This window comes from Magnolia sinica, chromosome 10 (genome assembly GCF_029962835.1).
Source record: "Magnolia sinica isolate HGM2019 chromosome 10, MsV1, whole genome shotgun sequence".
Taxonomy (NCBI): Eukaryota; Viridiplantae; Streptophyta; class Magnoliopsida; order Magnoliales; family Magnoliaceae; genus Magnolia; species Magnolia sinica.
In genome coordinates, this window is record NC_080582.1 from 31147521 (window position 1) to 31174197 (window position 26677).

A 26677-nucleotide genomic window follows, 5' to 3' on the forward strand; every position below is an offset into this window, starting at 1 on the left:
GGGCTCTGTCAGGGGGATCCCATATCACCAGGGCTTTTTATTTTGGCATCCGAAGTCCTTAGTAGAGGATTCAATCACTTGATATGTAGTGGCATCATACAACCCTTAAAAACCCGTTCTTCTAGTCTATCTATTTCCCACCTACTCTTCGCAGATGATATTATTCTACTCGATAACGGTGGAAGTACTTTGCTGAAGCAGATTAAAGATTTCCAAGAGCAATACCAAGCTTCCTTGGGCTTAAAAATAAATCCTTTGAAGGGCTTTTTTTAATCCTTTCCTCCTCTCAATCTGAATCGAGAGTCAGATCAGCCCAAAGAATTCTCGGCTACAATAGTAGAGAGGCTCCTTTCACATATTTAGGGGTTCCAATCTTCAAGGGCAGGGCTAAGAGAACGCACTTTCAATCTACGCTGGAGAAGGTGCGACACCGTTTGATAGGTTGGAAAGGAAAAATCCTATCTTAAGCTGGCCGTATCACTCTTATGAAACACGTCCTTAGCAGCATTGCGGTCCACACGACGGCATCGATAGATATTCCCTGTACTCTTTTGAGTGAGTTGGAAAGGGCTTCTGCTGTTTTTTTTTTTTTTTTTTTTAGGGGGGGGGGGGGCTGGAATAATGACAACAAGCGCTGCCACTGGGTTAATTGGAATTGCGTCTGTGCCCCATTGTCGGAAGGAGGGCTAGGGATCCGAAATTTGAACACCTTTATGCAGGCATTTAGGATGAAAATGGCTTGGATTATCCTATTCAGGGATAAAGGCAGTGGATGGGCAGCTTTTATGAGAGCAAAATACTTTAACAATCTCCATGCTGACAGTTCAGCAAGGCTGATCCCATGGGCATCACCTCTATGGAAGAAAATTTGGAAACACTTTGCAAGTATTGTGGCAGGTTCGCGGTGGTTACTAGGCAACAACCAATGCAACTTCTGAGAGGATGACTGGACATGTTTTGGGCCCCTTTCAGTTTGGAAGATTCAGACAGGCCCCTCTCAGCCTCAGACGCAGCTGACCCAAGTCAGGGACTTCATTGGGCCAAAGGCCTGGAGGGACGTGAATGCGGTTAGACCTCTGCTGGCTTCTTTAGTGCTCGAGCATGTGATTAAGGAGGGATTTTGTACATCTGACTCGGAAGACAAAAGGGTGTAGGTGGCTTTCACGATGGGCAAGTTAAAAATCGGTCAAGCCTGGTTGCTTTCCAGACCCCCAGGCCTCAAAAAACGGTGGGCAGCTTGGGTTTGACACTCAAAACTGCCCCCAAAGATCTCTCTCCTCACTTGGAAGTTAATTCATAAGGCCATCCCAGTCGACAATACAAGGCGAGTCAAAGGGCCCACTTGGCCTCAAGATGTTCATGCTGCCACACCCCCCATCCATTCCACGCAGAATTTATTGACCATCTCTTCTCCTCGGCTGAGCTCGCCTCAAAATTTTGGTCTTTCTTCTAGCCAATTTTCAAGATTCAGTCTTCCCTTCAGGATTCATCCACCATCAGAGCCTCAAGGTGATGGGCGTTTGCAGCCTCTTCAGACCAGTTGCACACCCTCACGGGTCTCCTCCCGTCGATCATTTTCTGGGAAATCTGGCTGTCCAAAAATGCGGCAAGATTCAAGGATACCCCTTCATGCCCTTCGAGAGTTATGTCAAAAATCCTATTTTGGGTCAACAGATTCCTCCCTTCCCTTCCCTCCCTCCCCCAAAAGTCCTCAAGCATGCTTCCTCATTAGCCTTATCGTCGCTAGGCTTCAATGGCCTTCTAACCCTTAGGAAGCAGATCCAACTGATTAAATGGTTAAGGCCCAAATTGGGTTGGATCAAGATTAACGTTGATGGCTTGTCTTTGGGGAACCCGGGGCCTTCTGCGGGTGGGGGCTTGTGCAGAAATAGCGATGGTGATTTTCTTTTTGCTTTCTCATTTGGTTACAGCTTTGGATCAAACTCGCGGGTCAAGATAAGGGCCATTTGGGAGGGCCTCTCCCACTGCGTGGATTTGGGCTACAACAGAATTGAGGTTGAGAGTGATTCTAAAGCAATTGTCGAAATCATTGATAGGATCGCTTCTCCCCCTTGGGCCTTAAGTTACTGGTGGTCTAAGATCAAGAGGATATCGGCTACCTTGGAGGTATCCTTCTCTCACATACCCAGGGAAGCGAATGCGTTTGCAGATGATTTAGCTAGAAGGGGTAGCGCTACACAATCCCAGACCTGCATCCTTTCTGTTAAGGACCTGTTGCAGATTACCAAAGGCTTCATTTTCCTCGACAAGGTGGGATTGGGCAATCCGAGGAACCTCTAGTTTCATTTTCTTTGTTTCTTACGATAGGCGGACCCCGCCCCTTTTTGTAGTTGGGTCCGCCGAAGTCCCTCTGTATATTTTTCCTATCAATAAAAAAATAATAATCTCGATTTTTTTAAAAAAAAACTAAGTATACAATATTCCTATATCAATGACCACACACACACACATAATATATATATATATATTGCACACCTTCTTATGTGAGCACCCATGCGCACTTTTGCGCATGTGTCATGGGCACTAAATCTAAACGATCCACGGGTTGCGACACCCTTGAAACCTCACAAGCCCAACTTTCAACCCGATACAAAACTCTGGTGGGCCATAGAAAAAGGAAATGGTTTTCTCCCTTGATTTGCATTTCCCTTTGCCATGGCCCACCAGAATTTTGGATCAGGTTCCCACTACATTATCTTAGGAGTAGGACTAAATATCTTCAACCTTAAGTTGTAGGATTATGTTCAACTGAGTTCCGATTGGGTGATCATTCCAATCCGTTCACATCCTGCTGACTACCCGCCTCAATCGTCTTTTCTGTCAGATGAATCATATATTTATCTTTTGTTTTGTTTTGTTTATTTCTTTGGCTGATAATTACTTTGTCGATTGTTAGGCTTATTTTGTTTATCTATACATTCTAGTTCATTTGAGAGGCATATAAACTTAATGATTGGTGAAAAAAAGTCCTTAAGGTTGTAGACTCATGTCTATTGTCACTTTAAAAAAAGAACTCATTCGTAATTGCTAACCCCTACCCTTTCACAAAGTCCTTAAGGTGAAAAAAAGTCCTTAAGGTTTTAGCCCGTTCTTTTGTTGCCCTTCGTCAGCCCCTAGTCCCCTCTCTCAGTTTTCCTTCCTCTCTCCTCTCTTTTGTCTTTCATATACAATAGGCTGAACCTGCTTGTTTTGTACCGGGCATGCCCGAATGGTTGTACATTTTGTCCATCTAATATATACAGTTGGTGGCCTGTTCCACCTTTTGCAAAAAAAAAAAAAAAAAAAAGAAGCGCCCTACCCTTCCACAATCTTCTCAATGGAGTGCAAACCAGTGGTTGAGAGTATAACTGGATCCCAGTCCAGTCTCCAATCTATCTTGATGTGGGGGACACCAACGATTCAATCAAAACTTTTGAGTGGAGCAAACTCTAGCACGTGCGCATCTAATCCTCACTTGAACAACCAATCAAGGTCCTCACTTATACACGTGGCCTAGATTAATTGAATTGGCAGCAACAACGTACATGGTGTGGCCTAGAAAAAGCTTATTCTACAAATGTTGTGATCTGTGCGTCTTCTTCACGTACTAAAGGTTTCGTGACCTCACGAGTCCGTTGCCTCACAATAATATCGTGACCACTTAAAGACACCAAGTGAACGTCGAACGAGCGGCCAAAAGGTGCTCGTTACTCCCAATGCGATGGCGGAGCCAAAGGCATTTATTTGAAGGTAACAACTGTCTTGGACGACTTTGATCTGAGGGGTCTCTTTCCTCATTTTATATAAGTAGGTCGTTTGCTTCCATGTGATTGCTCGTCTCTACGATGGACATGGCTGGAGGAAGGAGATCAGTTGGATTAAGCAAGTCATGCATTCTCGTTATAGGTAATTTTTTTTAGAGAAATGCTTTACTGCTCTCGGATCGCTATTACGTTACAGCGATTCTAGTTGCATCGGACAGTCCACATGATATATCTAGAACACATTTCATGGGCTATCATGTAAAAATTGCAACGATGTGATCTGGTCAACATAGGTTGAGCCTTATTTTCAATAGCCATATAGTTTTCCCAAGCCATGGATAGGACGGTTACGTTTGCCTAATGAAGGTGATAACATTTACGTGGCACATGAAATGTGTGTGGGACCTAATGACCGGTCTAGATCAGTGGATTGGATTAAGTGTCCAAATGCAACTAGGAATTCATTTCATCATATTTTTATCTTTAACCCACTCTTCAAGATGAATTATATGAGACATGCATGGCATCCTCCGGCCAGTTTTGAGGTGTGATCCAGACCATTGAAATATGGATCCCATGCAGAGCATGCCCTTAAAAGGCTATATAATTATAATCCTTTGATGGGTGGGTTATGATCCAAATGGATTATTAAGAGAATAATACCAATGTTTTAGAATTGGAGTTGGTCGGGACAGTTGGACCAGAACCATCAGATCAATGGACATTAATAGATTTTCTTTAGCATCCAAAAGTTAACTGATTGAGAAGTAGGATAATTGATTTTGGGTCTATAACATGGATAGTCTAGATGATGCAGTAAGGCTTTCAAAGCAAAAGCACAACCGCATATAATTGACAAAAAGAAGAGAATGTGGGCCCACCTAAAAATTTTAATGTATGAATGTGGGGGATCACACGCTGTCCAGATTCCAGTGGACAGATTATGGATGTAGCACAAATAATAGCATAAAAGTGAAAAATGGTTTCACAAAAACTATTAATAAGCTATGTTAATGGTAAATGGGTACTAGTTGTCATTTGGGCCTACTATTTTGTGGTCCAGGGTCATCATCAAGTGGGCCCATAATGTATCGAAAATGACCCTTATTGAGAACAAAAAGATAATAGTCAGGCCCGAAAGTAAGCCCATTCCTTAAGCCCAACTCAAACCCATTCTTCTTATTCTTCTTCTTCTTTCTTTGTTAGGTGCTGTAGAAACCCATCACTTCCTTTGGCAGCTTCCTCTCTTCCTCTATTTTTATCCTTTTCTTTTATTTTGTTTTTATTAATTGGCATACACGGTCACCGCTGCGTACTTCGACCACCTTTCCTTGTCCTATTCTTCTTGTCCTACTCTTCGGACGCGGATTTCGTGGTGTTGCCAACGCCTCCCCAGCCGTGGTGTGATGATGTTTTGGGCGCTTGTATGTGGGATGATGATAGCCACCGTGAAATCTTAGGGCGCTTGTATGTGGGATAATGATATCCACGCCGTCCATCCATTTTTTCAGCTCATTTTAGGGTAATAAAGTAAAAAAATTGAAGCAGATCCGAAGCTCAAGTGGACCACACCTAGAGCTGGGCATCGGTCCGGGTCGGACCGGATTTAGCCTAACCCGGTCAGATTCGAAATTCTAACAGGCGGACCCGAAGATCCGATCCGAGACCGAGTCCAGGTCACTTGACTCAGACAGATCCGATGCTTGATTTATTTGACCCTTGACCCGATCCGAGTCTGACTCGGTGAGGGAAACCGAGTCGGATCGGGTTGAACACTATTCGGATAATTTCATATGGTGTGGTCCACTTCAATCTTCAATGTATCATAATTTTTTGTTCAACGCCTAAATTGATATGTCAAAATGGATGAACGGCTTAGATAACATATATACATCAAGGTGGGCCCCACATGATTATAAAAAATTTGTATTAATGCCTGCTGCATGTGTTGTCCCATCGGGAGGCTACTGAAGTAACGTCACCAAGTTCTGTGGGCCCCACTATGCTGTATGTGTTATATCCACACCGTCCATCAATTTTGAGATATCATTTTAGGGCACGAGCCAAATAATGATGTAGATAAAAATCTGTAGCAGACCACATCACAGAAAAAAAGTGGGGAGAATGATTCCCACTGTTGAAACTATCCCAAGGCCCATTGTAATGTTTATTTGAAATCCAACCAGTTCAAAAGTTGAAAAATAAAGAAATAAGGGAAAACATAAATAACAGGTTAATCTAAAACTTTTGTAGCCTTTAAAAGTTTTTAATGGTGGGCGTCACTGTCCATAGAACTTTCTATATTGGGGTCCACTAGAGCTTTGGATTTCATTCATTCTTTGGATATTGCCCTGAAGTGATCTCTCCAAATGGATGGAAGGTTGGATACAAAACATACATCATGGTGGGGCCCAAGTAACTTGGTTAAGCCACTTTAATACATACTCTCACAACCTACCATTTTGACTTGCAAAGCAAGTAAACAGCTGTTACCCGCCAGTTGACGTGCCGTGCAAGTAACTCATTCTCATATATGAGTGAACTCTGTTGGGGCCCACCGTGAATGCATGTGGTATATCCACGCCGTCCATTTGTTTTTTCAAATTATTTTAGCTGTTGAACCCAAAATTGATGAATATTCAAAGCTTAAGTGGACCACACCATAAGAAAAAGTAAAAATATTGATTTTTATTCTGGATCTGGCCAGATCGGAACGGTCCAGATCTATTCAGATCGGGTTTTCGGATTGGAACGGTCCGGATTAACCACTATCCGATCTCGATTCGAAAACTAGTCGGATCTAAATGATCTTACCCGATCCTACCCGATCCAGGCCGTTGGTTCGGTTCGGAATGGGTCGGATCGGGTCTGATCGGGTCGGATCCACCGGATCGGGTCAAAAGTGCCCACCTCTAACCACACCACACGAAATAGTGAGATAATGATACCCACCGTGAAATCTTCCTAAGGCCTACCGTAATATTTTCCATCCAACCTGATGAGAAGGCCACACAGAACTGGAAGAAGGGAAAACACAAATATCTACTTTGATCCAAAACTTTTGTGGCCCCAGTAAATTTTCCTATGGTGTAGTCCACTTGAGCTTTGGATCTGCTTCATTTTAGGATTCACAACTAAAACTGGCTGGAAAAATCAATGGACAGTGTGGATATAAACACATATATCACTGTGGGCTCATAGTGCCCAACACATCAATACACCATTACTGGGGGTGGTGTTGATCCTTGTCCTCCTCTATTTTCTACTAATTGACACAGATTTCCTGCAAAAGCCCTTCCCTAATGGGGTAAGCTAGGTGGGGCCCACTGTGATGTTGGTGAGAAATCTACTCAATTCATAGTTTTGCAGATCCAAAACTCAAATGAGCCACATAACATGAAAAGGTGAGTAAGGAAATGCCTATTATTGAAACGTCCGTGGTCCGCCATGGTGCTTATATGCCATCCCTTAATAAGTTCATTCCTTCTGTATATACTAAAAACACAAAAATATTAGCCTAATCCAAAAGTTCCATGGCCCTAAGAATGTTTCAACAGTGGTCGTTCACTTGAGTTTTAGAATTGCCTCATTTTTTAGTCCACATGTTAACATGACTTGATAAAACAAATGGACGGAGTAGATTCCTCAGAAACATCACGATGGCCCCACCTAGCTATCCGTTGCACAAAGTTGATGCCAAAGCTTCGCAGAAGCTACTCCAGTTGGAATTTAGGGGCCCACCATGACATTTGTGAGAAATCAACCCGTCCATCTATTTTGCCACCTCATTTTAAGAAACAGGAAAAAAAGGGCAGATCCAAAACTCAGGTGGGCCACCCGAAAGAAATTGTGAAAAGGAAAATTCTTAGCGTTGAAACATTTTTGGGGTCCACCATGATGTTTATATGCCATCCAAACCGTTAATAAGGTCACTTTCACTTGGATAAACTTCTTCGGCCTGATGATTGTTTCAATGGGAGACATTTAAATCCCAATTTTTCCTGTCATGTGGCCCACTTGAGTTTTTGATATGTGATCTCATAACCAAAAATGAGGTGGAAAAATGGATGGACGGGTGGATTCCTAACAAACATTATGGTGGGGCCCACCTAGCGTCTGAACACAAGTTTTGCAGTCAGGGTCGCTGACAATATTCCACATGCCATCCCTTAGACCAAAAACTCAAAAAGATAAAGCATGTCCCGGGTGATTACAGATGTATGGATTATTGTTCACTCCCCAAGTATAGGGTTGTGATGTAGTAATAAACTCAGTAAGACCGAGGTCGAATCCACAGGGACTGATAACTGTACGTTATCTGAAACCAAGTAGAACTAGAACTAGTCTAGGATGCGATCTAAAACAAATAGAATTTAGGAATTGTGGAATGAATATCTAAAACTTTAAACAAATCAGGGAAGGGAAACTAGGGATTCAGAGGATCCACTTGTAGAGATCAGGGAGATCTTAAGCCTGCATTAAGAACCATGGAAATTAAATTGACTTTCCTCTGATATAACTTTAAAGGGATGAAAGGTATTTGAGTCAGAATAGATTCCATCATCAAACCATGCCCAGGAGACAGAGCAAATAACAGAATTAAACTAATCACTAATCAATCAGATGATTATGAAGGTTAGGAAGGGTACTGTCATCCTACCATGCCCATGGAACAATGATGAACAACAGGGCTTTCTGACTTCATAATCATAAAAAAAAAGGGAAGAAATACTCAAAGTCATTGCAGATCTATTGTAATTTCAGTCACAACACACCATTAAAAACTGAAAGCATTCCTTTAATTAAACGAAAATCAAATTCAGTTCATGAATTGAAATTAAATTGAAGGCAATGAATAAAATCCCCCATCCCACTACAAGCTTCACCTCTTAGCCCTAGCTAAGAGGTTTAGCCTAGCATGGATAGGCTATACATCTTAAAAGAATAAATAAGGAACTAGTAGAAAAAAAACTATTACTCTTTCTCCTTATCCCTGCTTCAGCCCAACTCCCAGCCGTGCACAGCAGCAGCAGGCCCAGACCGTGCACTCCACGTTCAGCAGCGCTCCCTTTCTTTCCCTGTTTCTCTTCTTTTCCTCCTACGCTGCCTCCAATCAGCTGCCTTTCCAGCCTCCCCGAATACCCTTCTTCTCCTTCTTTCCTTGCTATATAATCTGCTAGCAGTTGGAGAGACCTGGCTGGAGTCGGTGTGCAAGCTCGCTTCTTTTACGCAGTGAAACGAGACACAGCAGGTAGATGCGTCTGGGTGAGGTGTTCAGCGAGATGAGCCGTCAAATGCAAGATCTGAACTGTTCGGGTTCTTCGGTGATGGTCGGCCACCCTGATAGAATGATTTGGATGGTTAGGATTGATGGCCTGCTCCGAGCCAAGCTTGCAGAACGACCCGGATCGTCCGGGTTTCTCCGGACGCGCAACCTGCGTAAATCAAAGTATGCTGATTCTTGGTGGGGCCCATGATCCGCGTCATCGTGGAAATCCACTCCATTCAGTAGTTTTACCTCGCAAAATCATTCAGGAAGTGACGGTTTTCAATTGGTTTCGGTGTGGCCCACATAACTTTTCTTTGCACCATTCGTCCTCCGTTTAGACTGTTGAAAACCGATCTTTCGTTATTTCTTGATATTTTGCCACTTAGGCTTAGATGATAGGGACCGTGGGCTCATGATGGACGGTCCGGATTGGTCCTTTGAAGTGTGATGGTGGCCCACGAGATTCGCCCGCAGGCTCTGTTGCGAAACAGAGCCTGCGCGTTTCAGCACTGTGATGATCGGCGGGCCCCAGGAAGATGTTTCATGGAAAATCCATACCGTCCATTGTCTTTAGGACGAAAAAATATACAGACAGACCCAGACCGAGCTGATTCCAATGTGGTCCACAAGTTCTTCTACTCCGCCGTCCATCTTCCGTTTGGACGGTAATCTTCCTGTTATTACGTTCATGGGTCCAAAAGGACACCTAGGTGAGGCTTATAGGCACCCCTGGGACACAATGAAAGGTTCTGATCATCAGAGTTCATGATGGATGGGTCCCACAAGCCAAAAACGGCAATCGGCAGTGAAGGCGCTGGATTTTGAGATTTTTTTGAAGAAATATCAGTCAGCGCACGCTGACCGATTTCTTGAGTTATGGTGCACGTCCGCTCTATACACTCCTCGTATACACGCGTCACGTGTTTGGGTTCCAAGGTGACGTATGAGTAAAATCTGATCCGTCCATCCGTTCACTCATCTCATTTTAACCGTGGGGACTGAAGATGAAGCGCATTCATACAGCAGGCGGGCCCTAGTTCACTGATTTATAGGCTGATCTGTCCGTTGGGACACTTCCAGAGGGATCCAATGGCTGAAATTTGACGTGTACGGTTACTTTATGGTCCTCAGGCCACATATGGAGTTTCGAACTGATCGGATGGTGGGAACCCTATGATCTTGCATTCTGGACACTTTTCAGGCCGCTTGAGCTCCAATTCCTCGATTTCATTGTGTCCCTGGTGTGCAGATCTGTCGATCTTGGTCTCATAGGGTCTGTCGCTTGCCTTGGTGATTTCAGACTATTAAATCCATGCCTTTAGTACCCTTTTCCAGTCCAAGCTCGTGAATATGCCCTGCATCACAAATATGATTAAATCAGGCCATTAAGCGGCATCATGCTTGTAAATCTATGCAGCAAATGGGTCTGATATGCAATATTTGACCCTCAACACAACCCCCAACCAGCATTTTGCTAGTCCCGAGCAAAGTATGCGAAAAATAAGTTGAGAATTACAGAACAATGTCTATAAAATCGAATGATTTTTGAAAAACATTCCAGAATTAGAAGTCTATGATTCATGATTGTTGGCATTACTTTCTCCTGAAATCAAGCTCACAGTAAACTTCATAATCAAGTTCAAATATTAATCCCTTAATTAGAACAATTCCAAACACTGAATTCCATGGATGTATAGTCTAATCTCGACTTGTCAATATTAAGATTCACCTCGATATTTAAGGATATCATTGGTAACAACTAAGAGAATTCACGATAACCCAACTTGGCTTACAAATTATCTTTTTATTCTTTTAATTTTTGATTTTTTTTTTTTCACTAGAAGTAACGCCAAGAAGAGGGATCAGATCCTCACCTATAGGGAGCAAACCTAAGGTAAAGACTGTACACCCAACTTTTCACATATCATTCATGGGGAATCGAATCCTCACCTATAGGGAGCAAACCTATGGTAAAGACTATTCGCCCAATCCATTCGATTTCTCAAGTTGGTTCCTTTCATGTTTAGTGATTACCAAGTTAATCCTTTAGTTTCAAACTGAAATCTTAATGTGTAAGCGAGATGTGACATGTGAAATCATGACTCAATCAATGTTTACAACTTCTAATCATGGATTAATAATTCAAACTTAACTGTGAAATCTAACGAGCAACTGAATCCAAGAGTAGTAAATCACTTCAAATTCAACAAAATGTCAGAAAATTTTTAAAATTTTCACAACTTTTGTACAAGACCAAGAAAATGCTGATTAGGTGACCTAATCTCCCACCCCCAACCTAAAATCTACATTGTCCTCAATGTAAAAGAAATAAGCATGCGATGCACATGAGACAAAAAGTAAATGAGAAGTGATGGAAAGATAATACCTGGATGAAAGAATCAAGAGGCTTTTCAAAGATTTCTACGTAAGAGCGATCAGCACAAGGGAGAAACCAACAGAAGTAAAATAAAAATAACAAAAATGAAATCCTACCTATACCACTTTCGTAGGTGCTCTCGATTGCATTTAGCTTATGCAACAAGCCTTTAAACCCCTAGGTTTCCCCTAGTGGATGAGTTGTAGTCTCGTGAGGGTTTGCAGTAATGTTACCCACAAACATTGAACTGACTAATGAAAAAAATGACATAAAATGAAGAACTGGGTTGCCTCCCAGGAGCGCTAAGTTTACCGTCTTCAGCCAGACAAATAAAGCAACTACCCTAGTCCTAAGAAAACAGGAAACTTACCTATACCTCCATCAGACTAGGAGATTAATCCTAGTAAACAGGATCCATCAGAGGCATGGACATGTCCTCTGAATCAAATTTCTCGACAAATGGTTTCAATCGATGTCCATTGACTTTAAACTCCTTGCCATTGTCGGGATCTCTTATCTCAACGGCCCCATACGGAAAAACAGTGACAACAATATAAGGACCGGTCCAACGAGATCGAAGCTTACCCGGAAAGAGATGTAATCGAGAATTGTACAAAAGGACCTTCTGACCAGGCGTGAATGATTTTCGCGAAATGTGTTGGTCATGAAATGCTTTCATCTTGTCCTTGTAAATTCTCGAATTATCGTACGCATCATTCCGGATTTCTTCAAGTTCATTCAATTGAAGTTTGCGTAGCGAGCCGGCGTTGTCCAGATTGAAATTAAGATTTTTGATCGCCCAGTACGCTTTATGTTCCAGCTCCACAGGCAAGTGACAAGCCTTCCCATAGACAAGTCTAAAGGGAGACATTCCAATAGGGGTTTTAAAGGCAGTACGGTATGCCCATAAGGCATCGGTCAATCGGATTGACCAATCCTTATGATCTGGGTTAACCGTTTTCTCCAAAATGTGTTTGATCTCCCTATTCGAAATCTCAGCTTGTCCACTTGTTTGTGGATGGTATGGGGTGCTCACCTTATGAGAGATACCGTATTTCTTCATTAAGCTCTCGAATGGTCTATTACAAAAGTGTGAGCCCCCATCACTAATGATGGCTCGAGGTGTTCCGAATCGAGAAAGGATGTTCTCTTTTAGGAATTTAATGACCGTGCGGTGGTCATTCTTTCGACACGGAATCGCTTCGACCCATTTAGTGACATAATCCACGGCGAGCAAAATATACAGATTTCCAAACGATTGGGGGAATGGTCCCATGAAATCGATGCCCCAGCAATCAAATGCTTCAATGATAAGGATGGGATTCAAAGGCATCATATTTCGACGGGACAATGCTCCTAGTTTCTGGCAACGCTCACAAGCTTTGCAAAACTCATGAGTGTCCCTAAACATAGTGGGCCAGTAAAAGCCACACTGCAGGATCTTGGCCGTGGTCTTTTTAGCAGAAAAGTGACCACCACAGGCCTCTGAGTGACAGAAGGAGATGACGCTTTGATGCTCATCATCTGGTACACATCTCCTTAGAATTTGGTCTGGGCAATATTTAAATAAATAAGGATCATCCTAGAAAAAGTTGCGCACCTCGGTGAAAAATTTCTTCTTATCTTGCGCAGTCCACTGTGTTAGTATAGAACCTGTGATAAGAAAATTAGCAATATCAGCGAATCAAGGTGAATGGGAGACTCTGAACAGTTGTTCATCAGGGAACATATCATTGATATGGGTCGCCTCAAGGGAATCAGAGGTATTAAGGTGAGAAAGGTGATCGGCCACTACGTTCTCTACTCCCTTTTTATCTTTAATTTCTAAATCAAATTCTTGGAGTAGAAGGATCCATCGTATCAAACGGGGCTTAGAATCATTTTTCGAAAGAAGATACTTAAGTGCCGCATGATCTGTGTAGATAATGATCTTGGATCCGATCAAGTAGGACCTAAATTTGTCCAAGACGAACACTACAGCTAAGAGTTCCTTTTCCGTAGTCGAGTAGTTCACCTGGGCAGAATTTAAAGTTCTACTTGCGTAATGAATGACGTAGGGCTGCTTATCTTTTCTCTGGCCTAGAACCGCCCCAAGAGCATAATCAGAGGCGTCGCACATAAGCTCAAAAGGAAGGCTCCAGTCGGGTGGCTGCATAATAGGTGCAGTGGTTAACATGCCCTTAAGCTTGGTGAAAGCTTCCTGGCACTGCTCAGTCCACTCGTACGGAGCATCCATTTGAAGAAGATTACATAAAGGACGAGAGAGAAGACTAAAGTCCTTTATGAATCGCCTGTAAAATCCTGCGTGTCCTAAGAAGAATCGCACGTCTCTAATGTTCTTGGGTGGAGGTAGGTTAGAGATAAGATCGATTTTTGCCTTATCTACCTCGATTCCTTTGGACGAGATGATATGCCCAAGGACAATTCCCTTCTGAACTATGAAATGACACTTCTCCCAATTAAGTACCAAGTTCTTCTCTTCACATCTTTTCAGCACACATTTAAGACTTTCCAAGCACTTGCTGAAAGATGGACCATAAACAGAGAAGTCGTCCATGAAGACCTCTAGATATTGCCCTACCATATCAGAAAAGATACTAAGCATACATCGCTGAAAAGTGGCAGGGGCATTACATAGTCCGAATGGCATCCTTCAATAGGCAAAGGTGCCGTAGGGACATGTAAATGTGGTCTTTTCCTGGTCTTCAGGGGCTATCTCTATCTGGTTGTAGCCCGAAAACCCGTCAAGGAAACTGTAATAGGAATGACCAGCTAACCTTTCCAGGATCTGATCAATGAATGGTAAAGGAAAGTGGTCTTTCCTCGTGACGGTATTCAACTTCCTGTAGTCAATGCACATTCTCCAACCAGTAGTGACTCTAGTTGGCACGAGTTCATTAATAGCATTGGCTACGATGGTGATTCCGGACTTCTTAGGGACCACTTGAGTTGGACTCACCCATTGACTATCAGATATAGGGTATATAATACCCACATCCAATAGCTTAAGAACCTCAGCTTTAACCACTTCCTTCATGTTTGGATTTAATCTACGTTTTGGTTGCCGAGCGGTTTTTGCATTATCCTCAAGATATATGCGGTGAGTACAAATCGAGGGATCGATTCCCTTGAGGTCCGCTATCGTCCATCCCAGGGCTCCTTTATGCTCAATGAGAGTAGATATGAGCATACTCTCCTGTTCTTTCTCCAGGTGGGCAGAGATCACCACCGGGTATGTCTCATCTTGACCTAAATAGGCATATTTCAAATCAGAGGGCAAAGGTTTTAGGTCAAGTTTCGGCGGCTTGAGATTAGACGGTAGAGGCACTACATCAGTTTGTGGTAATTCTTCAAATTGTGGCCTCCACCGGTTAACTTTAAGTACCGGTGCAGTATCAAGCAAGGCGCACGTCTCCCTAATCATGTCATCATCAAAATCATGGGAGTGGGCTAGGCACGTCTCTAGATGGTTGGAGGATAAGGTCAGAGGTGTCGTATCTTCCACGAAAGAGTCAATCATGTTAATGTCGTGGAAATCGTCATCATCCTCTGAGTTGCTGCCATTATTGAAAAAAATATTTGACTCCAATGTCAAATTTTCAAAAGACATAGTCATGATACCATTCCTGCAATTGATAATTGCATTTGACGTGGCAAGGAATGGGCGACCAAGAATGACAGGAATCTGAGTGCTCATGTTATTGATGGGTTCAGTGTCCAGGATGATAAAGTCTACAGGGTAGTAAAATCTATCAACTTGGACCAACACATCCTCAATTATCCCTCTTGGTACACGAACAGAGCGATCGGCAAGTTGTAGTGTGGTTAGGGTGGGTTTTAATTCACCCAAACCTAACTGTTTGTATACCGAGTAGGGAATCAGATTGACGCTCGCTCCTAAGTCAAGAAGTGCGTGATCAATTCGATGGTTCCCGATTACACATGATATGGTTGGGCTACCGGGATCCTTGAATTTCTGCGGCACGTCTTGCTTCAGGATGGCACTCACTTTCTCAGTCAAGAAGATTTTCTTTTGAATAATTTTCCGTCGCTTGGTCGTGCATAAGTCTTTTAGGAATTTGGCATATGAAGGTATCTGTTTAACGACATCAAGTAGATGAATGTTAACTTTCACCTGTTTCAACACCTCTAGGATATCCTGAGAGTTAGAGAGAGGTTTTGGTGAAACCAACCGTTGGGGGAATGGAGCAACTGGCTTCTCTAGAAGTTCCGGTTCTACTTTTTGTGGGGCATCACTGGATCCATCATTGTTGTCCTCTTCTGGTTCTTGAGGCTTTTCTGGCCTATCCGCAAGAGTTTTATCAATGATCTTCCTACTCCTAAGAGTGGTGATGGATTTAGCATGCCCCATTTGATTTGAAGAGCTGGGATCATTACTCTCGTACTGCGGTTTAGGATTGGGGAGAGGTTGTGCAGGAAGCATCCCCTTTTCTATAACCGTCATACGAGAGTCTATCTTTTGTATAAAATCTGTAATTCCCCGCATTGCCTGAGCCAGCTCTTGTATGGGATTTTGAACCGGTTCCTCTTGAGGTTTCACTTGATTTGGATTTTGATTGAAGAAACCCGGAGGAGTCGCCGTTTGTCCATTCCTCCAACTAAAGTTTGGATGATTTTTCCAGCCAGGATTGTATGTGTTGGAGTTAGGTCCAGTAAAAGGTCTTTGATAATTATTTACAGCATTGGCTTGTTCATTCAACACTCCTCGAAAGACAGGTATTGTAGGACAGTTTTCAGTTGTGTGAATGTTGCAATCACAGATGTCGCAAACAATTTCATTGACCTTATCCTTCTTTCCTTCCATGGCCTCAACTTTCCTTATGAGCGTAGTCACTTTACACTTGAGATCATCCTCTTCTTTCAAGAGATATAATCCACCTTTCTCCTTTAATTGAGTCGGCCTAGACGTGGTGTTCGCCATTGGGTAATAGTCCCATGATTGTGTTTTTTCAGCGAGACTATCGAGGTAATCCCATACCTCGTCAACATCTTTATTAATGAATTCTCCATTACACATTGTCTCGACCATTTGGCGCATGGAAGATGTCAGTCCATCATAGAAAAAATTTGTAATGCGCCACGTTTCAAATCCGTGTTGTGGGCATGAACTGACCAAGTCTTTGAACATTTCCCAACATTGGAAGAATGTTTCATCTTCCTTTTGAGCAAAGTTCATGATTGCTTTTCTGAGAGTAATCGTTTTATGATGTGGGAAGAATTTTTTTATGAATTCTCTCTGCATGTCGTTCCATGTGCCAATGGATCTAGGACGCAGTGAATGTAACCACATCTTAGCTTTCTCTTTTAAGGAAAAAGGAAAGAGTTTCAGCCTAATTGTATCCTCAGATACATTAGGAAAACATAATGTAGCTATAATCTCATCGAACTCTTTCAAATGTAAATATGGACTCTCTGATTCAAGTCCATGGAATTTGGGAAGGAGTTGGATAACTCCTGGCTTGATGTCCATTTGTCCTGTGTTTTCAGGAAAAATCATGCATGGGGGCATACTCACTCCCGCCGGTTGCAGATAATCTCGTAAAGTACGAGGCGGGGGTGCCTGTTGCACCTCATTCTCCTCTTAGATCTCCTCCACCCTGGGTGGAAGTGGAGGAGGTTGGTCTTCAGCCATAACTTCAGTTAACTCAGGGGATTTCGAGCGGTGTCTAGTCCTGCGATGGATAGTCAACCCCTCAACCAATCCTCCTTCAGTCAAGAGACGTCGAGTGTCATCACGGGCCCACTTGGGCATGAAAAAACTCGCAGCCTTTAATTAACAACCTAACCTTAAGAAAGGAAAAGAAAATCTAGCAAGAAAGAGAGAGTTGGAAAGAAATTACCAAATTGGAGTCCTGAGTTAAAAACCTGCAAAATAAAATAAAATAAGTTAGATTCTAAAAAGAGAAGAACAATTCTTTAGAAGAAAGATAGAAGTGAACTAGCTTCTAAAAGAAAGAATTCCTAAAAGAAAGTGAAAATTTCTAAAATAACTTAAGAGAGAATTTGAAAAATAGAAAGTAGGGAAGGAGCTTACCGAATTAGAAATTTCTATCTTAAAGGCCTACAAAATAGGAATGTTAGTTTCTAAAGAATTCTAAAAATAAATTAAGAAACAAAATTAGATTCTAAAAGTGTCAGAATTAGAAAGTTACTAAAATAAAATAAAAATAGAAAGTTAATTTCTAAGAAGGGAAAGAAATAACCTAAATTCTAAAAATAAACTATTTCCTACAGAAGGGAGGATACTAGAATTAGAAAATTTCTAAAATTTAAACCCTAATTCTAAAAATATGAAAAAGTAGAGAGATTAGGAAGGAATTACCAATTTAGAAACTTATGTCCAGATCCTATAAAACAGGAAACAAGTTAAGTTCTAAAAATAGAATAAAATAAAATAAAAACTTCTATCCTAAAGTAAGTAAAATCCTAATCCTAACTTAATTCTAAAACTAATTAATTTCAGAAAAACGTAACCGTCAGTCCCCGGCAACGGCGCCAAAAACTTGTTCACTCCCCAAGTATAGGGTTGTGATGTAGTAATAAACTCGGTAAGACCGAGGTCGAATCCACAGGGACTGATACCTGTACGTTATCTGAAACCAAGTAGAACTAGAACTAGTCTAGGATGCGATCTAAAACAAATAGAATTTAGGAATTGTGGAATGAATATCTAAAACTTTAAACAATTCAGGGAAGGGAAACTAGGGATTCAGAGGATCCACTTGTAGAGATCAAGGAGATCTTAAGCCTGCATTAAGAACCATGGAAATTAAATTGACTTTCCTCTGATATAACTTTAAAGGGATGAAAGGTATTTGAGTCAGAATAGATTCCATCATCAAACCATGCCCAGGAGACAGAGCAAATAACAGAATTAAACTAATCACCAATCAATCAGATGATTATGAAGGTTAGGAAGGGTACTGTCATCCTACCATGCCCATGGAACAATGATGAACAACAGGGCTTTCTGACTTCATAATCATAAAAAAAAAGGGAAGAAATACTCAAAGTCATTGCAGATCTATTGTAATTTCAGTCACAACACACCATTAAAAACTGAAAGCATTCCTTTAATTAAACGAAAATCAAATTCAGTTCATGAATTGAAATTAAATTGAAGGCAATGAATAAAATCTCCCATCCCACTACAAGCTTCACCTCTTAGCCCTAGCTAAGAGGTTTAGCCTAGCATGGATAGGCTATACATCTTAAAAGAATAAATAAGAACTAGTAAAAAAAAAACTATTACTCTTTCTCCTTATCCCTGCTTCAGCCCAACTCCCAGCCGTGCACAGCAGCAGCAGCCCCCAGACCGTGCACTCCACGTTCAGCAGCGCTCCCTTTCTTTCCCTGTTTCTCTTCTTTTCCTCCTACACTGCCTCCAATCAGCCGCCTTTCCAGCCTCCCCGAATACCCTTCTTCTCCTTCTTTCCTTGCTATATAATCTGCTAGCAGTTGGAGAGACCTGGCTGGAGTCGGTGTGCAAGCTCGCTTCTTTTACGCAGCGAAACGAGACACAGCAGGTAGATGCGTCTGGGTGAGGTGTTCAGTGAGATGAGCCGTCAAATGCAAGATCTGAACTGTTCGGGTTCTTCGGTGATGGTTGGCCACCCTGATAGAATGATTTGGATGGTTAGGATTGATAGCCTGCTCCGAGCCAAGCTTGCAGAACGACCCGGATCGTCCGGGTTTCTCCGGACGCATAACCTGCGTAAATCAAAGTATGCTGATTCTTGGTGGGGCCCATGATCCGCGTCATCGTGGAAATCCACTCCATTCAGTAGTTTTACCTCGCAAAATCATTCAGGAAGTGACGGTTTTCAATTGGTTTCGGTGTGGCCCACATAACTTTTCTTTGCACCATTCATCCTCCATTTAGACTGTTGAAAACCGATCTTTCGTTATTTCTTGATATTTTGCCACCTAGGCTTAGATGATAGGGACCGTGGGCTCATGATGGACGGTCCGGATTGGTCCTTTGAAGTGTGATGGTGGCCCACGAGATTCGCCCGCAGGCTCTGTTGCGAAACAGAGCCTGCGCGTTTCAGCACTGTGATGATCGGCGGGCCCCAGGAAGATGTTTCATGGAAAATCCATACCGTCCATTGTCTTTAGGACGAAAAAATATACAGACAGACCCAGACCGAGCTGATTCCAATGTGGTCCACAAGTTCTTCTACTCCGCCGTCCATCTTCCGTTTGGACGGTAATCTTCCTGTTATTACGTTCATGGGTCCAAAAGGACACCTAGGTGAGGCTTATAGGCACCCCTGGGACACAATGAAAGGTTCTGATCATCAGAGTTCATGATGGATGGGTCCCACAAGCCAAAAATGGCAATCGGCAGTGAAGGCGCTGGATTTTGAGATTTTTTTGAAGAAATATCGGTCAGCGCACACTGACCGATTTCTTGAGTTATGGTGCACGTCCGCTTTATACACTCCTCGTATACACGCGTCACGTGTTTGGGTTCCAAGGTGACGTATGAGTAAAATCTGATCCGTCCATCCGTTCACTCATCTCATTTTAACCGTGGGGACTGAAGATGAAGCGCATTCATACAGCAGGCGGGCCCTAGTTCACTGATTTATAGGCTGATCTGTCCGTTGGGACACTTCCAGAGGGATCCAATGGCTGAAATTTGACGTGTACGGTTACTTTATGGTCCTCAGGCCACATATGGAGTTTCGAACTGATCGGATGGTGGAAACCCTATGATCTTGCATTCTGGACACTTTTCAGGCCGCTTGAGCTCCAATTCCTCGATTTCATTGTGTCCCTGGCGTGCAGATCTGTCGATCTTGGTCTCATAGGGTCTGTCGCTTGCCTTGGTGATTTCAGACTATTAAATCCATGCCTTTAGTACCCTTTTCCAGTCCAAGCTCGTGAATATGCCCTGCATCACAAATATGATTAAATCAGGCCATTAAGCGGCATCATGCTTGTAAATCTATGCAGCAAATGGGTCTGATATGCAATATTTGACCCTCAACAATTATAATAAAAAAAATATTAAATAAATGAAATATAGATCTCAGACGCCACTTACCTTGATGCAGTGGTCAGTGTTGATCCTTATAAATTGGAGATCCGTTGATGTGGATGCTCTGGTACCACTATTTGATGGAACATGTAGGTGGGTTCCCAAGATCAATGGTATCTACACGATCAAAGGATGGACCTTACTAAAGTTAAAGATGGACAATTCTCATCCAGCCATGTGTCAAATTATTATGGTAATGAGATGGAGCTTATCCACGCCTCTTGTTCATAGTTAGGATAATCGAAAGATATAATTAATGGTTTAGATCATATAGGAGAGCATTATTGTCAAATAGGTATTCTCTCATTTTCTCGCCTTTCACCAAGGGAATGCTCTCTTTTCTCAGTGGAGTTGATTGAGATCATTTTATTCATATCTTATTTAATCTCTATAACCTAATATGGTATAAATTTGAGAGAAGGATATGCACTCAGAGATCATCCGAAGAAAAACCATATAGGATCCACCCATTCATGGTTGCTCACAAGCCTAAATCCAACATATACATGGTCTAGGGAACCATATATAGCATTGTGTTAATGGTACAAGGCCTTGGAATCTCCAAAAATGGAGTTACTCTTTTACATGTTGGCTTTTTTTGGCCTTGAGCTATTTATAGTCACTGAATTTATCAATATTGATGTGCGTAACATCAAAATTTTCTTTCCTACTGGAATTGATGTGTAATGCCAATTACAAATGCCACTAATCACTTGAGTTTTCGGTTGCCGTAATATGTTAAAAACCACCACAGATGATAAAAAGGGTGAGACTGAAAAATTATCTGACAGAATTGTTAGAAATGGCATATATGGGCTATGATGATATAATGAGTTTTGAAGGGGTTTCGTAATTTTTATATTATTATTTAGGGGTAATCTTGATTATAAAGAAATATTTTGATTGATTGCATGCATGCATACAAGGATCAACACTCTGAGAGGTACAAGTCTTGGTTGACTAACAGCAGTAGTTTGTGAACAATCTGCATATTGGATCACTATAATAGGAATGTCTTCATTAAAAGAAACTATAATTAGAATGTTTTCAATACTGGGCGGCACGCACACCCAAAAATCAGGTCAATCCAACTTTCAAGTGGGTCACACCATTACAAAACAATGAACAACCATCTAAAACCCTCCAAGTTCATGTAGGTCCCACCTAATGGTTTACCTGATTTTTAGGACATCTCATTGCGGGGGTACCAGGGTGGAAGGATGAATGGCATACAAACAACACCATGGTTGCATCCCACGCACCGACAAGTTGGGTGTGAGAGCATATCTCTCACTCTCTAGCCATGTAACAAAGAATACAAGTTTTTCTTATTAACTAGCTGTTTTTGGTTGACTTGTAGTGGTGGCTAGTGTGGAGAGATTTGCATATAAGGGCGTGGTTTCCAACCTAGTGACCTATCTGACGGATGTTGTAAAGATGAGCAACTCCTCGGCTGCCGAAAGTGTTAGTAACTGGTGTGGGGTCACTTCCATGCTACCACTCATCGGAGCATTTCTAGCTGACTCTTATTGGGATCAACATTCTACTATATTTGTCTCTTCCTTTCACTACATGGCGGTATGATTCTTTCTCATTCTAACATGCATATAACTATTATCTCTCTTGATTATTTTCATTATGTTAATGAGACTTAATTTCATTATGTATGGAAGAAGGGGCGGGGGCGCGGGGGGGAGTAAAAGTGTTCATTTTGCCTCTGTCACCACTCATGATTCCAGCATGTCGCTAGCCCCAGGGTCTGGCATGATGAGATGGGCTAAAGATCATCTACATATATTGATGGTCACAATCATCCATTCAACATATAAGCTTAATTTGGTGACCCTTATGATATGAAATCAAAACTTGCATGGTCCCGTGACGTAGGGGAGGACGTGAGGTCGAGCACCGTCTTCCTCAAGAGGATAATTATTCCGAATCCACGGAACTTCTCTGGACTCCTCACAGAGACTTCTCGAATCCACGAGGAAAGAAAGCAGAATATAGAAATAAATTCTAATAAATTCGAAATTGAATAATGAATAATTAAAAACGAGTTCACAACCCTTTAAGTAAGGGTATCAAGCAATGGGAAAGAAATCATAATCAAACTACAACTCAAACTCCTAGAATACGCGACTTACTATAAATAGTAAACTTACTATTTATAGACAGTTGCGCAAGGTTTTCGGCCAAAAATAGTAAGTGTCCTATTTGGCTTCACCAAACCGTTCCCCTAATTATTCTAAGCTCTTTTCACGTTGGGCGCAACTCCTAAAGCCCGACGGATGAAGAGTTATAATCAAACTAAAACTTACTATTTATAGTAAAAACAAAATTAAAACAGGGAAACGACCGTCAATCAAAGGGTTTTTCGCAATTCCGGGCTGCATAACCCGGCATAGCGGGGTTGGTTGGCTAAAGTAGCTCGTTCTACCCCAAAATCATATATTTTACGTCAGCTAACTCATTCCAGATTGCGAGATACGCCTGATTTAAGGTCCGATGGTCCGGATCACTTTTGTCGTCGACCGGCCCTTTTTTGATCCATCTTGGCCATAAAACTGTCTGCGACCCCCTCTACATCATCCCGCTAGTTGGATATTTCAACATGTCCGACCTAGTCGGCAGCGACACATGCTGGCTCTTGAGTTGAGACAGGCAAAACGAGCTCATTGTAAAAAGCATGTCTTGTTGATGAATAACAGACAGTCCTTTGAATGGAAAAACCTCATCGAAATCTGGGCCGAGAGCTACCCCTGGCCGGCCCATTGACAGCCCTAATTCTAGCATGAATAGAGAAGGATTTTAATCCTCCTAAAACAATCAACCGTTCATGCTTCCCGGGAAAAATGTCTACTCAATCAAATAGTTGGGCTTGAATTTCAAATTTCACCTCAGCTATATATGCTTACTAGAGCTACATTTATAGTGAAAAAAACCTGAAAACTCAACTCCACTTGATGTTCATTTTGGTCTTCTAGTCAATTCAACCCTATATTGATGATTTCTAATCAATAGTAAATAATAATGAAATAAAATATCAGGAATAGTGAGAAATATTTAAAGGGTTTTTCTATGGTCCCCACCTTCATGGAGATGGTTAGCAACCTTCCCAAACCTTTTAAATGGTACACGGGGTGACCTATCGTGAATTTGAACCATTTATTCATTCATATAACTAGAAGCAAGCCATAGTGCAAGAACCATGCATTCTAATATTTTGAAAGAGGTCAATTTGTTACAACCATTCATTGTTTATGAGGTATAAATCACATTATTAGAATCATCAAATCAAAATATTACATTAGAATTGTAAAAAATAGAAAGTGGGCCTACTTTATTTCTCCGGTCAATCTTAAATGTCTATTTTCATGCTATTGGTGAGAAGCTTAGGATCACCTGATTAGCATGATTTTGCACCATGGCTTGCTCATAGTTGTATGAATGAATGAATAGTTGGGATCGACACTCGCTCATCCCGTGTGCCATTTAAAATGTTTGACGATGTTGTTAAGGTCCTTCGTGGGGATGTTAGCAGAACCCATATTTAAATTAGTCATTTTCTTGGGTCATTACTCATGCCTCAACAGCAGACTCACAAGAATTTCAACACGAGGTCATGGGTTCTGAGTATCCATTGTGGTGTGAGTGTGGGGGGTGTGAGTAGTGTGTTTTAAAAAAATAGTTATTTTCTTGTGGTGGTATTAATAAATAAGAAAGTAAACATGTTCTTGTTGCATAGCTCGGCGGTTGAGTGCTCCTAGTACCCTCTTTAAAGAGGTTGTGGGAAACTCAAAGAATCTCTTTGTGACTCGAACTCAAGTTGACTCGGTTGAGTTTCAAGTCAAGTCAGCGAGTTTTACAACCATGGTTACATTCCTTCGTTCGCAGCAACAATGGACTTATTTTTTATCTTCTTTCTTCATTTTTTTCCCTTCTATACAGGGGCTTGTTGCATTGACGATGTCGGCATTGTTGTTGGCATGGACTCCTATAAGCAAGACCATAACTTATCTTTCCCTCTTCTCCTCTCTACTTGATTTCTTTTGCGCAAGGTGGATATAATCCATGCTTGCAAGCGTTTGGGGCAGGTCAGTTGGAGAACATGGAGGGTGAGGGTGAAGAGTCGCCTTTTAGTGGGATTGAGGATGGTGAAAACCCTAACACTAATAACAATGAGAAAAAGAAGAGTTTGTTTTTCCAGTGGTGGTACTTTGGTGCATGCACCGGAAGCCTCTCGGGGGTCACACTTATGTCCTACATCCAGGATACGTTTGGCTGGGGTTGGGGATTTGCCATCCCCACCATTGGATTGGCCATGTCTATAGCATGCTTTTCTTGTGGTACCAGCTTTTTGTGCATAGGAACAAGTCCAAAGTTGTGGATACACCCATCCATACCATGATCCAATCAGTGAAGGCAGCTGCAAGGAAAATGTTCACTGGTAGTATCATCACCTTACCAAGGAGGGATGATACAAATGTTGTCGAGGTCGAGGAAGTTCCCCACCTCACCAACAGCCCAGAGGGTGTCCATAGGGGTCTCAAACCTGAGTCATGCTGGACCATATGCGTGTTAACCAGGTAGGTTAGGGGGCTGTTTGGGTTCAAGTGAAGTTGTATCAGCATAAACAGCCTGTTTGTGATTTGTCAAATCTATTTAGGTATGAAAACATTGGAAAATTTAATGTTTTTTTTTTTTTTTTTTTTTTTAGAGATAGAATAACAATGAGAATAACTTGTCCTTAATTATAAATAGAGAACAGTTTCATATACATGCGTGATATATGCCAAATATACACAAGATGCAATTTTCCAAAGTGTCCCATATGTGCTCATGTGCCACCGTAAACGCATTACAAAAAGTTACATTTACCACCATCTACATTAAGCTCCTCATATGTGCTACAATGCATCTTTACTCCCTGTTTCAACATTTTGAAAAAGTAATAAAATATAACTAGTCCTGATAGCATTGTCTAAGAATAACCCGTTCTCACATCATCAGACCTAAACAGCTTGTGCCAACACAACTTCACTGGCATCCAAACAGCCCCCGGGTGTGATGGTTTACCCGATTAATGGACAGGTCATCTACGTAGTGGGATCCAGCTTACCCATTGCTCCCATGTATTGTAAGTGAGGAGAGGTGCTATTGGCTTGCCAAGCATCTGGAGGATAATGGTACTTTGGTCATCAAAGTGCGCCACAAGTTGGTTCCAAACCATGTATATGACCCGGCTCCAGAATCAAACTGGCCCATTTATTACTTGGGCCACACTGCATGAAAGAACAAATTGAGACAGCATGTAAAAATAGATGGCTAAAACAAGGATGTTAATACAAGCTTGTTCCTTGCTTGTAGGCTACAAGATCATAAACCCCACCGAGATGATTTCAATGAACCTGAAAGCTTGGATAAGAACTCAATTCCCACCGCACGGATTCAGCCTGGAGACATGAAAGCTGTCCTTAGGCTGTTGCCAATATGGGCGATGCTTCTGATGTTTGCTGTCATCTTTCAGCAACCATCCACATTCTTCACAAACACAAGGAATGGCAATGAAGAGGAACATTGGAAAAGACTTCATGATACCGCCGGCGACACTCCAAAGCACAATAACAATCTCCATCATACTGCTAATGCCATTTTATGATAAGCTAATAATCCCAATCTTCCGTTTAATTACTCAAACTGACAAGGGAATCAATGTGCTACAGAGGATGGGTATTGGGATTTTCCTATCAGTCATTTCAATGGTTGTGGCGGCGCTTGTTGAATCGAAGAGGTTGGAGATTGCTCAAAAGGTTCCGAACATTACTCAATCATCACAAACCGAAACAGTGCCCTTGAGCATTTTCTGGTTGGTACCTCAACATGTTCTTTTGGGGATTTCTGATGCTTTCACAGTCGTTGGAATGCAGGAATTCTTCTATAATGTTCCTAACGGAAGGAGAACCACGGGCATAGCCCTCTATCTTAGTGTCTTTGGGGTGGGCAGCTTTCTCAATGCTAGTTTGATCTCTATCATTGAGATGGTCACAGAACTGAGTGGACAGAAACATAGATGGTTTTCAGATAACCTGGCAGAAGCTCGCCTAGACCATTACTACCGGCTGTTGGCTCTATTATGCACTGTGAGCTTGTTCTTGTTTGTCCTGTTGTCTAAACATTACATTAGTAGCAATGCTTTATGA

The 26677-nt window shown here is 41.9% G+C and overlaps 1 non-coding gene and 1 pseudogene across 1 annotated transcript; both read left to right on the plus strand.

The window, feature by feature from the left end:
- The first annotated feature begins 3851 nt into the window (after positions 1–3851).
- LOC131217477 (protein NRT1/ PTR FAMILY 5.8-like) lies at positions 3852–26677 on the plus strand (annotated as a pseudogene).
- On the plus strand, positions 16519–16625 carry LOC131217799 (small nucleolar RNA R71). The gene has a single exon (XR_009157389.1). It is a non-coding gene; the product is annotated as a small nucleolar RNA R71 (small nucleolar RNA).